The following is a 13,538-nucleotide window of genomic DNA, read 5'->3' as shown; positions in this document are numbered from 1 at the left end:
AGATGGAGAGTGACATAACTAGGAAAATAAGAGCACTCTTTTGGCGAGAAGCTCTCTAAGGGTTATGACATTCTTCTAGCTGAAAAAGACTGCCCACCAAAATTTGTCAGGGTGTGCTCGCCTTCTCCAATCACATTCCAGTTCACTTAAAATACAACTATGCCAGAAAATGGGCTGTAGCCCAGGCTCCAGCATTATATAAAAATCATGTAGGATGGGATGAAGATTCTCCTCACCATAAAATCCAGTTAAAAACACAACCAACTGCACAGAGGCAGTATCCAGTTAAGCAAGAAGCTAAAAAAACAGGTCAGGGCGATATTAGATCAACTTGAATATCAAGGGGTGATTGAAACATGCACCTCGTCAATGAACAATCCTTTGTTTCCTGTATCCAAACCAGACCATACATATCGTCTAGTTTTGGATTACAGAAATGTAAACTCTTGTTGCAAAACATTTGCAATACAAAATGCACACAGTGCAGCATTAATGAATAACATTGTGCGTAAAAAATATAAAACTACATTACATATTTCTAATGGTTTCTTCTGTCAAAACATTGTGATTGAAAGCAGGTATTTGACCGCTTTCTCAAGTATGGGGGCTCAAAGGCAATTCTGTCGTCTCCCCCAGGGATTCAAGAACAGCCCAGGATTATTTTCAGCCAGGGTAACAGAATTACTACAAATGTATGATGATGAGGCATTATCTTATGTCGATGACATCTATCTTACAGACGATCACCTGGAGACACACTTAAAAAGAGTGAACACCATTATACTTGGGTTCGCATCTGAAGGGTACAAATTCAACTTTAAAAAGTCACGAATTGCCCACCTCACTGTCCTATATTTAGGATATGAGTTATCAAGTGAAGGCAAAAGCCTAGCAGACAACTTCTTAGAGAAGTGTGCAGTACCCCAAGCTCCAAAAACGCTGAAAAATTTACAATCAATTCTAGGTTTCCTGAATTTCGGAAGAACTTACATTCTAAACTACGCAGAGATGGTTAAACCTCTCTGCGAATTAATAAAACCTGATTTCAAAACTACCAATTGGACTCAAAAACACACAGAAATTTTGTGTTTAGTGCAAATAGACATGTTAGCAACAACACATTCACAGACACGCGTAAACGTACGCAACCTTCTAATAAGAATCATCCCAGGAAGATGCGAATTTACATACTTAACCTTTAATGAAGGTGACAAAGTTCCAATTGCTTACAAATCACACTTGTGCACACAAGCTGAAATGAAATTCACTTCTACCGAAAAAATTCTGACAGCGGTTCAAACTGCAGTAGCAAAAGAGAGCGCCCTCTTACAGGGTAAATGAATAATGGTCGTTACTCCTGTACCTGCTTTAGAAGCAGTGACAAAAGCAAGCATTCCAAATGCAAAGGCATTACATCCAAGATGGATACAATGGGTTAACTCTCTTGCTGCAACAGCCGTTCAATAAGTTTTTGTCCCCTTTCTGAAAACAAGAATTTCTACAATACGAACAAGAATGTCCTCTGCCCACTTAGATTCTGCCTCTAGAACAGTATGAATGTATAACTTATACAGACGGATCAGCACAGCCCGCCATTGGGGGTAAACAAGCTTATAGTGCTGCGTGCGCGATTGTTAAAGGTCGCTGGCGCAATGGTAAATTCCGACCTATGGTCACAATAACGCAATCTCTTGGAGATTGTACAGCTCAGCGAGCTGAACTACAAGCATGCAAGATGGCGCTTGAAAATACTGATCGCGAATTCCCCACACTCATAGTGTGTGATTCTTATTACTGCGTTCAATCTTACAATGAATACTTGCAGAATTGGATTCAAAATGGTTTCAAAGACGCAAAAGGTGGCACAATCAATCATAAGTTGCTTTGGGAACAAGTAGTTCAATTACAGAAAGAACTACATAAGACTCACGTGATCCATACACTGAGTGATTAGCATGAGGGCGTTCACGTTGAAGGGAGTTCATTGGCTGATGAAGCTGCAAAGGCAGCTGTGCAAACGGCTTCCGTAGCTGCAATCACTTGTTCGAAAACAAAAATAGACAGCGAAATAATGCAGCCTGTCGCCGCTTCCAACAAAGACAGTGGTAAAACGTTACTGAAAGGCTTTTCACTCAAATACTCGTATATAACTGATGCAAATAATGTGACTTTTGCTCGCCTCCCTGGAGTGGGGGATAGAGTAATTCCAAACATGGAACATAGATTAGGACTTATTTTAGCAGCACATGAAGGGCTTACCTCTACACACGCAGGTGTTTCAGCCACAGTATCATTATTAAAACAAAGATACTGGTGGCCACGCATGAGGAAATGGAAAAGAAACTATGTTTTGGAATGTGAAATCTGCCAGAAAATGAAGGTTTCAACAGTGAAACGCCTGGCGCAGACGCCCCTGTTAATTTCAGGTACACCATTAGCTTGCTTTTACCTGCATCACTGGGGTCCCTTACAGAGGGATGGTAACTACAAATATATCATGGTCGCAGTGGATTCATGCTCAAGATTCAATTGGATGTGGCCTCAGCGCTCGGCTGACGCCCGAACTGTTATAAAAGATTTGCAAGTCTTTATCGGCACATACGCAGTCAGCACGCTACATTGTGACCAGGGTCCTGCGTTTAGCTCTCGAGCTTACAAGGAGGCCATGGCCAATCTGGGCGTTGCATTGCGGTATTCTAGTCCATCTCATCCTGAGGGAAATTGTGCAGTGGAGAGAAAAAAACGGGACATAAATCAATCTATAACAGCTAGGGTATTAGGCTCGGGTGACGGGTGGGTCAAACATCTAATAAGTGTCCAACGTACTCTAAATAATCTGCCAAGAAATTCTCTGGGTGGAATCACTCCATATGAAATCCTTTTTGGTAATAGAATGATTGTCCAGGACCTTGATCGTCACACTTCAGTGGTAGAACAAAAACCTTTTGATATCAAGACCTTTTGGCTGTTTTACCGGACTTAAATGAAATAAGGAGAAGTCAAAGCAACACATTGCAGAAGCCAACGATCACTGAAGGGGATCCACCCGTCCCAGCAAGGCCTGCCTGGATTCCAAAGATTGAGGATCTAGTCAGAGAAAAGATCGCGGATAAGAAGGAATTTGGCCCTTCTTACAGACAACCAGTACCTGTGCTAGCAATCCACGGATCAAGAACAGTGTTACTGCCGCCCCTTGCTGGAAGAAAGGAGAACAGGTTTGTATCCATCGACCTGGTAAAACCACATCATGTGGCCAATCATAAGTAGTAGGCCAAGTGGACTCCAAAGAAGTAACAGATGACCAAATCTTGCTACTATCCAAGAGGTTCAAACTGCGAGATTCATCACCTTTGAGGAATCTGAAGTGCGAAAAGAAGGACTAAGCAATAAAGCCATGGAACATGTGCCTCTTGAGACCCAAATACCAGTTCGTCAAGAAACACCTGTCTACAATGATTTAACATCTGACTATACTAATATGACAAAGGATCTGGTAGCTCAGGGATTTCAAGTAATCCTGATGCAATATCTATCATTGACAGAACTGCCTCAGGCTATTTCATTAACTTTGATACGTTTTCCGAGGATCCCAGTGAGCCTGGAACGACGCCAGCAAATACAACTTTTAAAGAACAAGTAACAGAACTTTTTCATCAACTTGAAAAAACGTATCTGGTTTCACCATGGGTTGAACTTTGGATTGTGCTAGGCATACTTATTCTCCTACTTTGGCTAATTCTTGTATTAAATTTGGGAATGCTGATTAAGTTTGGGACACAGCAAGTGAGAACATCAACTTACTGCTCAAGCCACACAAATCATCTCATCGTGAACAAAGAGACTTGACATCAGTGAACATCACAGCCGTTCCTATACCTGATGGAATAGCTTGGGACAGAACTGATTATGACATCTATGGTCCTGCAGAGCTGTTGAAGATTCCACACCAATTCAAGGTTTCCTTGAGTGACTTTGTTTCACCCAGCACATTTTCTGATGATTGGGACTTTGAGACTGTTAATAACATGATGTCAGACTTAGAGATGTCTGCAACATGTACAAAACATGAATACCTAGAAGGTTCATCAGCTTATGAACACATGTACTGTTATAATCACTATGGTCATCATTATTTGCACAAATCTGCAAACCCTAGAAACGTTTATACTTTTAATTAATGGGAACACTGTCCAACGCCACCAAAGGGTAGCTCAAAAACATTCTATGTAAAATTTCCATACTTCTCAGGTTTTAATGTCTCAAATCCAGAAACATTTTACTTTAAACATGTTAATAAGACAGGAATGAAAAGTATGTTGACTAATACTAAGCACATTTATTCTGCAGCCTTTTATGACCAGCTATCCTCGTTAGGTTTTGACTTTTGGAGAGACAACATTGAGACAAAAACTGTCTGGGGCACAAAAGACTGGCAGGTGCAGGGAATAGAAGCTTTATTTCGAGCCTGCATTATCCCTGAACAAATTATGTTTTTGAACGAAACTGTCCTACAGACATCCTGTCTTGGCCTAGCCAAGATTAAGGAATTGAACAAAGCGTCCATAGCTACACCTACACCTGATAGTAAGAACACTACAGAGGGGTGGTCGACGTAAAAACTATTTTATTTAAAAACGGAACAGATCCTGATTGGAAAAAATGGTTAATCTGGCCTACAGACACACACAACTGTCAAGATCGATTCCTGAATAAAACGCAAGGGTTTACATTCACTAGGCCAGATCCAAGATATGCCCAGAGACAACATTCAGGGATAGTAACAACATACAGTGTAAGAAAACTGTGCCTTGACTGGCTACAAAAGTCCACACTAACCGAGGTAAAACAACACTTATCTTTACTTAAAGATGGCGTTGATTTAAGGGACTTCTTACAAGGATCTGCGAAACGGCGTCATAAACCCTTTATATACGCTGGTATATATGCCATTTATAATGAAGCTTGGAAAGCGACACAAGCAGAGACTGCAGATCAAATACGAGAAATTGATCGTATTAATTTAGAGAAATCTCTCTCTGTAGTTGACAATGGGGTAACGACTCTGTCATCCACAATTTATTCTTTGGACAGCATAGTATCCTCTGCCATAGACATAATGGAACAGGACTTGCTCATGCTACAGCTTAGACAGTCACAATTACGTTCTATAATGCTTTTAGGCTGGACGTTACAAAACCTTTGTTCTAGATATGTGCCATGGCGTCTAATCAACACCACGTCATTGTTTTCTGTATTTAACCTTACAGATAAACAAATCACTTTGGCACAAAGATGAGCAGAATATACGGTGCTGAGCATTGAGAAACTGGAAAGATTACCATTAACTGTTTCAGAAAAATCTGCAACAGAATGGCTAATACACGGAACAATCACTCTGCCTGTCACAATTTTCCATTTTCAATATTGTTTGAAACATATACCAGCTGGCATGTATGAAAGGTTGGGTAAAGAATACATTAAGTCAACCTGGGAATTACCATATACACACAGATGTTGGAGTGGGGAAAAAGAAATATTTCTTAGTGGTACAAATTGCAAAAGTGCACTAAGCAGTACACTCTTATGTCAGGGTATTAATTTACACAGGGCCTGCGATGGTTCTTCGATCAAATTATCCTGCTACCTGCAAGGTTCTCCAGCTGCAGTGATAGACCCAATTTTTAGGCAGCTTTCTCACAGAAGCTATATTATGTTGAATGATCACAGCTGCTGTGGCATGTTGCCAGTAATAGCCTATCTATAGGCGTTCCGGAATTCGGTTAAAACCGACTCTCTCTCCGACAGTACCCCTCCGGATGAAAATCAGGCGACCCAGTTTAAGCCGAGTGTCACTGATTTTCATAGCTGACGTGGGGGGGAGAGGAGCTGTTGTGGTCTCCCGTCTGTTTGACTGGGGGCCACACCCGAGTACTTCACAAGTCTTTAAAAAGACCATTCACTTAACGAGGCTTTGTTGTTCTTTTGCCCCTTCTCAGAGTCCCTGGGGGCGGGGCAGAGCGCAGAAACAGTCTTCATTGCTTGCGGTTTTGTCACATGTCTGGCAGCCGGCCCTGCATCAGGGAGCTTGGAAGCAGACACCGATTGGGCTCAGGGGGCTTTAGTCCCATCCCCCCTCCCACCTCCTCCCCCTTCCCCCCCCCCCGTTGTGTGTGTCAGCCCGGGCTGAGCAGCCCCCAGGGCACACACAAAGACACGTTTTTGATATGCCAGCCGCACCCGAGTACTTTACAGGTCTTTAAAAGACTATTGACTTGTTAATTAGGCTTTGTCCGCAGCCTCCAGTGACTTTCCACAAGAGGTGGCTGGAGGCCTGCCAAAGCCCTCATTCGTAAGGATGTGTCAGTGTCCATAGCAAGGGCTTCACGCCATTGGACCTCGTGACCGCGTACTAATCTGTCTTCAATCCCATTTTTTTCCCCACACAGTCTCTAAGTGGTGGTGTTATTCCCATTTGACTCTTTCCTACATGAGTGGCAATGCGCTGTCCCCATGGTTGTCTTTACGGCACCCTAACATTCTTTTACATGTCCCTGGCAGGTCTCCTACACATTCTGGAGTAGGATTGTATATGATCTGCCGAGCAGAAAACTCTGTGTGTGTGCCGAAATAAGTCGTAGGGCAACAGAAACCCTGTGACCTGGCTGCCAGTAAACCCCAAAGAGAAGCAAACTTTGTTTCTTTAGAAAGTTTTAAGAAACCCTTAAAACGTTTTCCGAACTACTGAGCACTTCCTCCACACTAAGCAACAAAGGCAAGCTACAAGTGTGCCAAATTAGTGGTTATGGTCATTGTGATCACGTGACACATGAAGAGGCTGTGCATGGTGATCTAAGAAAGACTACACAGGATAAGAGACACACATAAGTGACGCGCAGCAAGCACTAGTCATTTGCAAGGAAGGGGCTTGGGGATAAAAAGATTAGACACAGCCCAAGCATATCTGACAACACTGTTTAATGAAAGAAAAAAAAGAACGAGAAATAAATAGCCTTACAAAATCTCAGTTTATTTTCTACAAACAGTGAAAACGTGAAAGTGGCAGCTTTCAAACGTGTGGCTAATCGGGTTTTGTGGCTTAAAATGGTTATGATTTATATTAGCCACAGTTCCTCAGAATTGGCATATTTACAGAGCCTCAGCAAATGAACTCACACAACACTTCTGCCAACAGCAAAGCAAATAAGTGCACATTTTATGCTGAGTCCTTCAAATCACACAGGCAAAGCCTAGCCACGTTACAAAGATAGAGCACATACCTGCTCATTATATGAGGTGCGTTTAATTGAACAATTCCGAATGGTTTTGAAACCCGTAATTCATACATGTGACATCACTAATGTGAATTATAGATCATTCACACTTGTTAGTGTTCCCATGAATTACCCTTCTGATCTCTACTTTAAAATAAAAAAAATCTTAAATGCCAAATTTGATTTAATTTTGGTTGTCCAGGTCTTAAAATAGTCATGATCCAATTGATAAAGCAAACATTTTTTTAAAATTATATTTAGTAAAAAACACTTATCTTTTTATTTACCGAGTAATCGCAGCATTAACAATAAATGAAAATTCACAGTGTAAATAGGTAAATAAAATGTATTAAACCACATACAAGAGTAACTTCGGGCGTGTGGCTTCTAAGGGCTGGTAAAACCTACAGATAACATTCAACATTTTGATCCTGTGGTTTATCATGTTATCAGAAGCAGGAGACGGCCTTTAGGACAATACTACATTGCTGCTATTTAGACCCCCCCCTCCGCCCCCCTTTCACCCCCGCCCCCGCACCGGGAGCAAGCACGCCAATGGATGCATATGACTAGGCAACGCTGGCTCCAAAATGCACAAGTTAGTGAACAATGAAGGAAACGTGGGAGGGGAAACTCGAGGCCAAATTAACTAGCATGTCATTCTTCGAGTGCCTTAAATCGGTCTCCACCAGAGCTGCGGGCGGGGGTGAATCAGCTGTCTTTCCTCATCGGGGAGTAGAACTTGGGCGGTTCCGGATGTTTCCGGGGAGTCTCACATGGCTCCCTAGAAACACACAGGCAAGCACAATGCGACATGCTACAGTTAGCAACTTCGTTGAGCTGCAGCTGTGGGAGAAAGAAGACCGCACGATGTAAGCACAGGTACCAAAGCTACAGAGTGATGATTTTAACAAGCATTTGCAATGCAATAGGTCTCGCAATTGCGAGATTTTAAGCTATTGGCAGTAAATGACAATGCCTTTTATGTATGTGTTCAAAAAACCGTAATAATAAAAGGCATTGTCATTTACAATACAAATAGGTCAAAGTTTCTAAAATGCGAGACCTATTGTATTGAAAATGCTGGTTACAAATTTTGTTAATTACCCTTGTTGGCTTTGCCAGTTCTGAGAAACATAAAAAAGAATTAACGCGCACAGGTCATAAATGAATGACAGCAGGGTGATTGGGTGTTCTTTTAAGATGTGAAATAGTCCATCATGCATTCCGAAGTAAGCTTTTTCTGGAAGTAATGACTTAAAAAAAGGGATCAGTGAGGCCTAGCTATGCAGTCACACTGGAAGAAAAAGGCCTCCTAGTTCAATGTGCCCTTGTGTAACGCAACAGGTGCTCATGTGAAGTGCTTCAATACCTTCAGGTCGAGTTAGCACTATATATATCTGGGGGGAAAAAAAGCTGTGAGCACCAGCCTAACTTTACTCAGAGCCGTGCCATCATGCTAAGTGATTTGTGAGGAGTGCCCAAAACCATGAACATGTCACCCAGCTCTCACTTTCTTCAAATGACGACACATTGATTCTAAATGAACTATGAGAACTGCCTGCCTTGTCTACAACACTCAACACAATCAGAAATCTATAATTTCCAAAAAGTTCTCTCTGTACCCCGCAGTTCAAAAGGTGTTCCTTGCACAGAGCCTCCCTTTTCAGGCAAATTTCCGAAAGTGCTGACTTAACCTTCGACTTGTAAAAATGTATTTGGACCTCATATACACTGTACATAGACTGTCTATATTCCATGCATCAATGAAGAAAGCAAGCAATAATAAAAGCAAAGCGTTCAATAAACACCGGGAAAACACCGATTCAGTTGTTTTTTATGGTGCAAAAATGAGTAACCACTGAAAAGCACTGTTTTTTGAGGTATTGAAATCACTGGAAAACACTGAAAAAACACCACCAGAATTGACCAAAAATAGAAACTGAAAACAGAAAAACCTACCTATCTCGTAACTGTGTCAGCCAGGGTCACTTGTTGTATGCAAGTTTTGTTTCCTAAAACTAAGACAGACGGGGAGTCGCCGCTATGGCATTCACTGAACATCTCTTCTATACGAATTGATACTTTAAGCAGAATGAAAGCCATTCTTTTACAAAAAACTGTGCCACTGACCTCGTCCAAAGAGACGTATAAACTACAAGTTGCAAGGTCCTCTGCGGAGATACATGCCCTTTTATCGACAAACTGCCCTGTACATTTCGTAGAAATGTTAGGTCGTATCTTAAACATATCTGATACCAGTGGTATTATCCATGTATTTAAGACCGTTTTTTTCTGGACTTTTAGCACCCTTTGAAGCAGTCGTCGGCATATTTTCAAACTTCTTGCACTCTGTGTTTGGCTGCCTGCCTCTCATTTTGGGATTCATAGCAGGAATACTATTCTTGTTCCTTCTGCTCCGATATGGCAAGTCCGGTCACCAGCGACACCCAGATTACCATAGAGAACACTCTCCTGGCAATGAAGTGTTGTGAGCGCATGATACAGATTCTGGGCTTGGCTCGTTTAAGAGATCTGAATACCACGTGGTTTCTATCATTCCGACCAATCTGGCAAGATTGCATCTTACCTGTTCTATGATGCCTGCTATGTGGAAAATGCATGTTGGACATCTGTCTCACACTGCCATCAGTCCTGCCAACGGATGTTGATACTTTGCTTGGTTCGGTAACGGCTCATGCATTGTGTTGTCCCCAGCGGTTACCAATCCTGATGACGGCATTCATTAAGGTCTCACAGACGCAATCTGTTGACGGTGAGATACGTGGATCGACAGGCACACAGGTTCCATCTCCTTCGAACATTGCTAATGCGGCTAACGCTGACGGCGATGCTTCACATTTTTGTGCAATCGGTCTACTTAACGAAGTGGTCCAACTTTCACCTACTGTGGTAGACAAATTCTTTACCAGCTTAGAAGATTTGATGTTTTCTCCAAACCATGAGACTGACTTTTGAAATTAGCATACAGCGTTCTATGAAACTCTGTATTCGACCTTCACTTTTCAAAAGCAAAACTTCTAACTTTGGGACTCTATGTTTCTACGCTTTGACTTTCATCCAAAATTGAATTACATTTTTTGGGCACAACGTAATCTGCTTAAAGTAGAACTATTCATAGAGAACAAGAATTCTTTGAATACTTCCAAGAGACAATATTTGACCTTTTCCACAAGCAAAACAAGTTATATATTTTGTCATGGAATAGTCTCGACCTTTTTCTTCTGTATTTAAGAGCCATTTCATAAATGTAATTTCATAATTAATTCGGATAGCATTTCCAATGTCATACTATACGCTTTGAATGTAAACATTGCTTTTAAAATGCGTACAGCACAAATGTTCATTTTTTGTGTGCAACCGGTGTAGTCATATTTCTCCCTCTAGGAGAGTGGGATCATACCTCCGCCGCCAGAACTGCAGGGAGGTATGATTCCAAGGTGTTTGCACCAAACACAACATGTTTCCAGCAGCCATTCCAAAGTTAGCATTTACTGCGAGGTTAATATGCACTTAAGAGTATATGGTTTGGCTGCATCACAGGACAACCCTGGATAATAGATTCCGAAGGCTGCAGAGGGGCCCTGCTCATGCATGGGCACCTTCTTACACAAAACCAAGCACCCTGCCTTCAGGATTGATCAGGCCTGCCACAGGGGTGACTGATAGGTTTATATGTGTAGTGATATATGGTAGATATAGGGAACCTATATCTAAGTAAGGTGTGCATACACCACCTTACACAGACTACTGTAGGGGACCTGTGGTGTCATTGTGAGTGGTCTCTCAGAGGTGGCATAATACATGCTGCAGCCCTTGAGAGTCCTCTGGGGTACCTATGCCATAGGTATATAGGATACCATATAATAGTGCCTTATAAGGGTACCCCAGAATCCAATCTGTGGTGTACCTAAAGTATATGCAATCCTTCTAGAGAGGAAGCAGCTAGGCTGGGGCCCTGGATAGCAGGGTACCAGCCAGACTAAAGTCGAAAAACAGTGCAACATCAGCAAAAAGTGGGGGTAACTATAAGAAGCAGATCCTACTCTCCTACACAACTCTCCCCCCCCCCCCCAACAAAACGCAGGGACATTAAACTAACCTTGACCAGTTGAGTCTTCATGTTCTAAGTGGAAATATCTGGAGAGTCCATCTGCATTGGCATGGTTACTCCCAGGTCTATGTTCCACTGTGTAGTCCATCCACCTCAAAAGTTTGGAGTTTTCACCCATCATCTGTTTTAGCCATGAGTCTGTCTAAACAGTGAAGTGAGTGCCAAACAATTATGGCCTCAGCTTCTTCAGAGCCCAACCCACAGCAAAGGCCTCCCTCTCAATAGCTGACCAACGTTTCTCTCTGGGGGTCAGCCTTCTGCTAATAAAAGCTACTGGCTGGTCCTCACCTTCATCATTCAATTGTGATAACAGAGCGCCTACCCCAAACTCAGATGCATCTGTTTGGACAATGCATTCTTTGGAGTAGGTAGGACTCTGCAGAATGGGAGCAGTGTACATGGCCTGCTTCAGGTCATCAAATGCCTTTCGACAGCTTACTGTCCACTGAACTTCTCTGGCATTCTTTTAGAAGTTGTCATTCAAAGGGTTCACTATGGATCCATAACATGTGACAAATCTTCTATAGTACCAGTCAGGCCCAATAAAGCTCTGACCTGAGTCTGGGTGGTTGGAGCAACCCAGTCCATGATGGTCTGGATTTTGCTCTGCAAGTGTTGAACCTGGCCCCCATCCACAAAGTGGCCCAGGTACACAACCTGACTCTGTCCTATCTGGCACTTGGTCGCCTTGATAGTTAGGTCTGCTTTCTGCAGGGCCTCCAAAACATTTCTCAGGTGGACCAGGATATCATCTAGATATGCTGCACGATAGTCTTTCAAGCCTGTAAGGACTTTGTTCACCAACCTTTGAAAAGTGGCAGGTGCATTCTTCAAACCAAAGGGCATCACCACAAATTGGTAGTGCCCACTAGGGGTAGAAAATGCTGTTTTTGGCTTTGCATCATCAGCTAATCTGATCTGCCAGTAGCCAGCTGTCAAGTCAAATGTGCTCAGAAACTTGGCTGAGGCAAAAGTATCTATACGCTCATCTGCCCTTGGAATTGGATGAGCATCTGTCCTAGTGACTGCATTGATACCCCTGTAGTCAACACAAAACCTCATTTCTCTCTTGCCACCATGGGTGTGAGGGTTGGGGACTAAGACTAAGGGACTATCCCAAGGGCTATCTGAGGGTTCAATAACTCCCAATTCTAACATCTTCTGGACTTCAGTCCTGGTACATTCCCTGACATGATCAGGTTGCCTGTAAATCTTATTTTTAACAGTCAGACTGTCCCCAGTGTCCACTTCATGAGTGCACCATGTAGTCTGACTTGGAGTCAGTGAGATTAGGGGCCCGATGTAGGTAATCTCGATTTACCTACTCTTAAATACCGAATCATACTGATTCGGTATTTAAGAGTAGGTAAATGGGATGTAGGTAATTTTACTTTTGAAATTACCGAATCGGAATGAATGAATTCGGTAATTGCCATTGATTCCTATGGGCCTTGAGGCCCATAGGAATCAATGGCAATTACCGAATCGGTAAATACCGATTCGGTAAAATTACCGAATTTGAAAGGGGGACAGGGTGTCACTTTGATACCCTTTTGCACCCTTCAATTGTGCATGGGTGCACATGTTGCTGACATACATGCCCTTAGGGCATGTATGTCTGCAACATGGCACATTTTTTAAAGCAAAAAAATGCCTTTTGAAGGGTTTTCATTATTTACCACCAACTTCTAGTTGGTGGTAAATAACGAATTCTTAAACCCTTGTAGCACTGATTACATTAAATTACAGAATCGGTAATTTTACAGATTCGGTATTTTACCGAATCGGAAAAATTACAGATTCTGTAAAATTACCGATTCTGTAATTTAACATGCCCCTACATCTCAATATCCAAATACCGGTCGGAAACGGCCGAAAATCGGTATTTTCGGCCGTTTCCGACCAGTATTTGCTTACCTACATCGGGCCCTATATGTCTAAACTGTTGTAGAACTATTCTGCAATCAGTTTGTTTCTGGTCAGTGAGGCTGCCTGCCAAGGCTACACCATCTACTGAACCATCATCAGGGTTCTGTGAGAGCAGGTCAGGGAGTGGATCACTCTCTTCCTCCTGTCCCTCATCAGTAGCCATGAGCAAGCCCATGTCTGCCCTGTCAACATATGGTTTGAGC

General features: G+C 42.4%; 1 protein-coding gene across 6 annotated transcripts in view; it reads left to right on the top strand.

The window, feature by feature from the left end:
* AMZ2 (archaelysin family metallopeptidase 2) overlaps window positions 1-13,538 on the top strand; it is a 670,313-nt gene that overhangs the window by 39,087 nt on the left and 617,688 nt on the right. The window lies entirely within an intron of this gene.

This window comes from Lissotriton helveticus, chromosome 7 (genome assembly GCF_964261635.1).
Source record: "Lissotriton helveticus chromosome 7, aLisHel1.1, whole genome shotgun sequence".
NCBI lineage: Eukaryota > Metazoa > Chordata > Amphibia > Caudata > Salamandridae > Lissotriton > Lissotriton helveticus.
The sequence above is the reverse complement of the archived record's forward strand: the minus strand, read 5'-3'. Positions and strand labels throughout refer to the sequence as shown.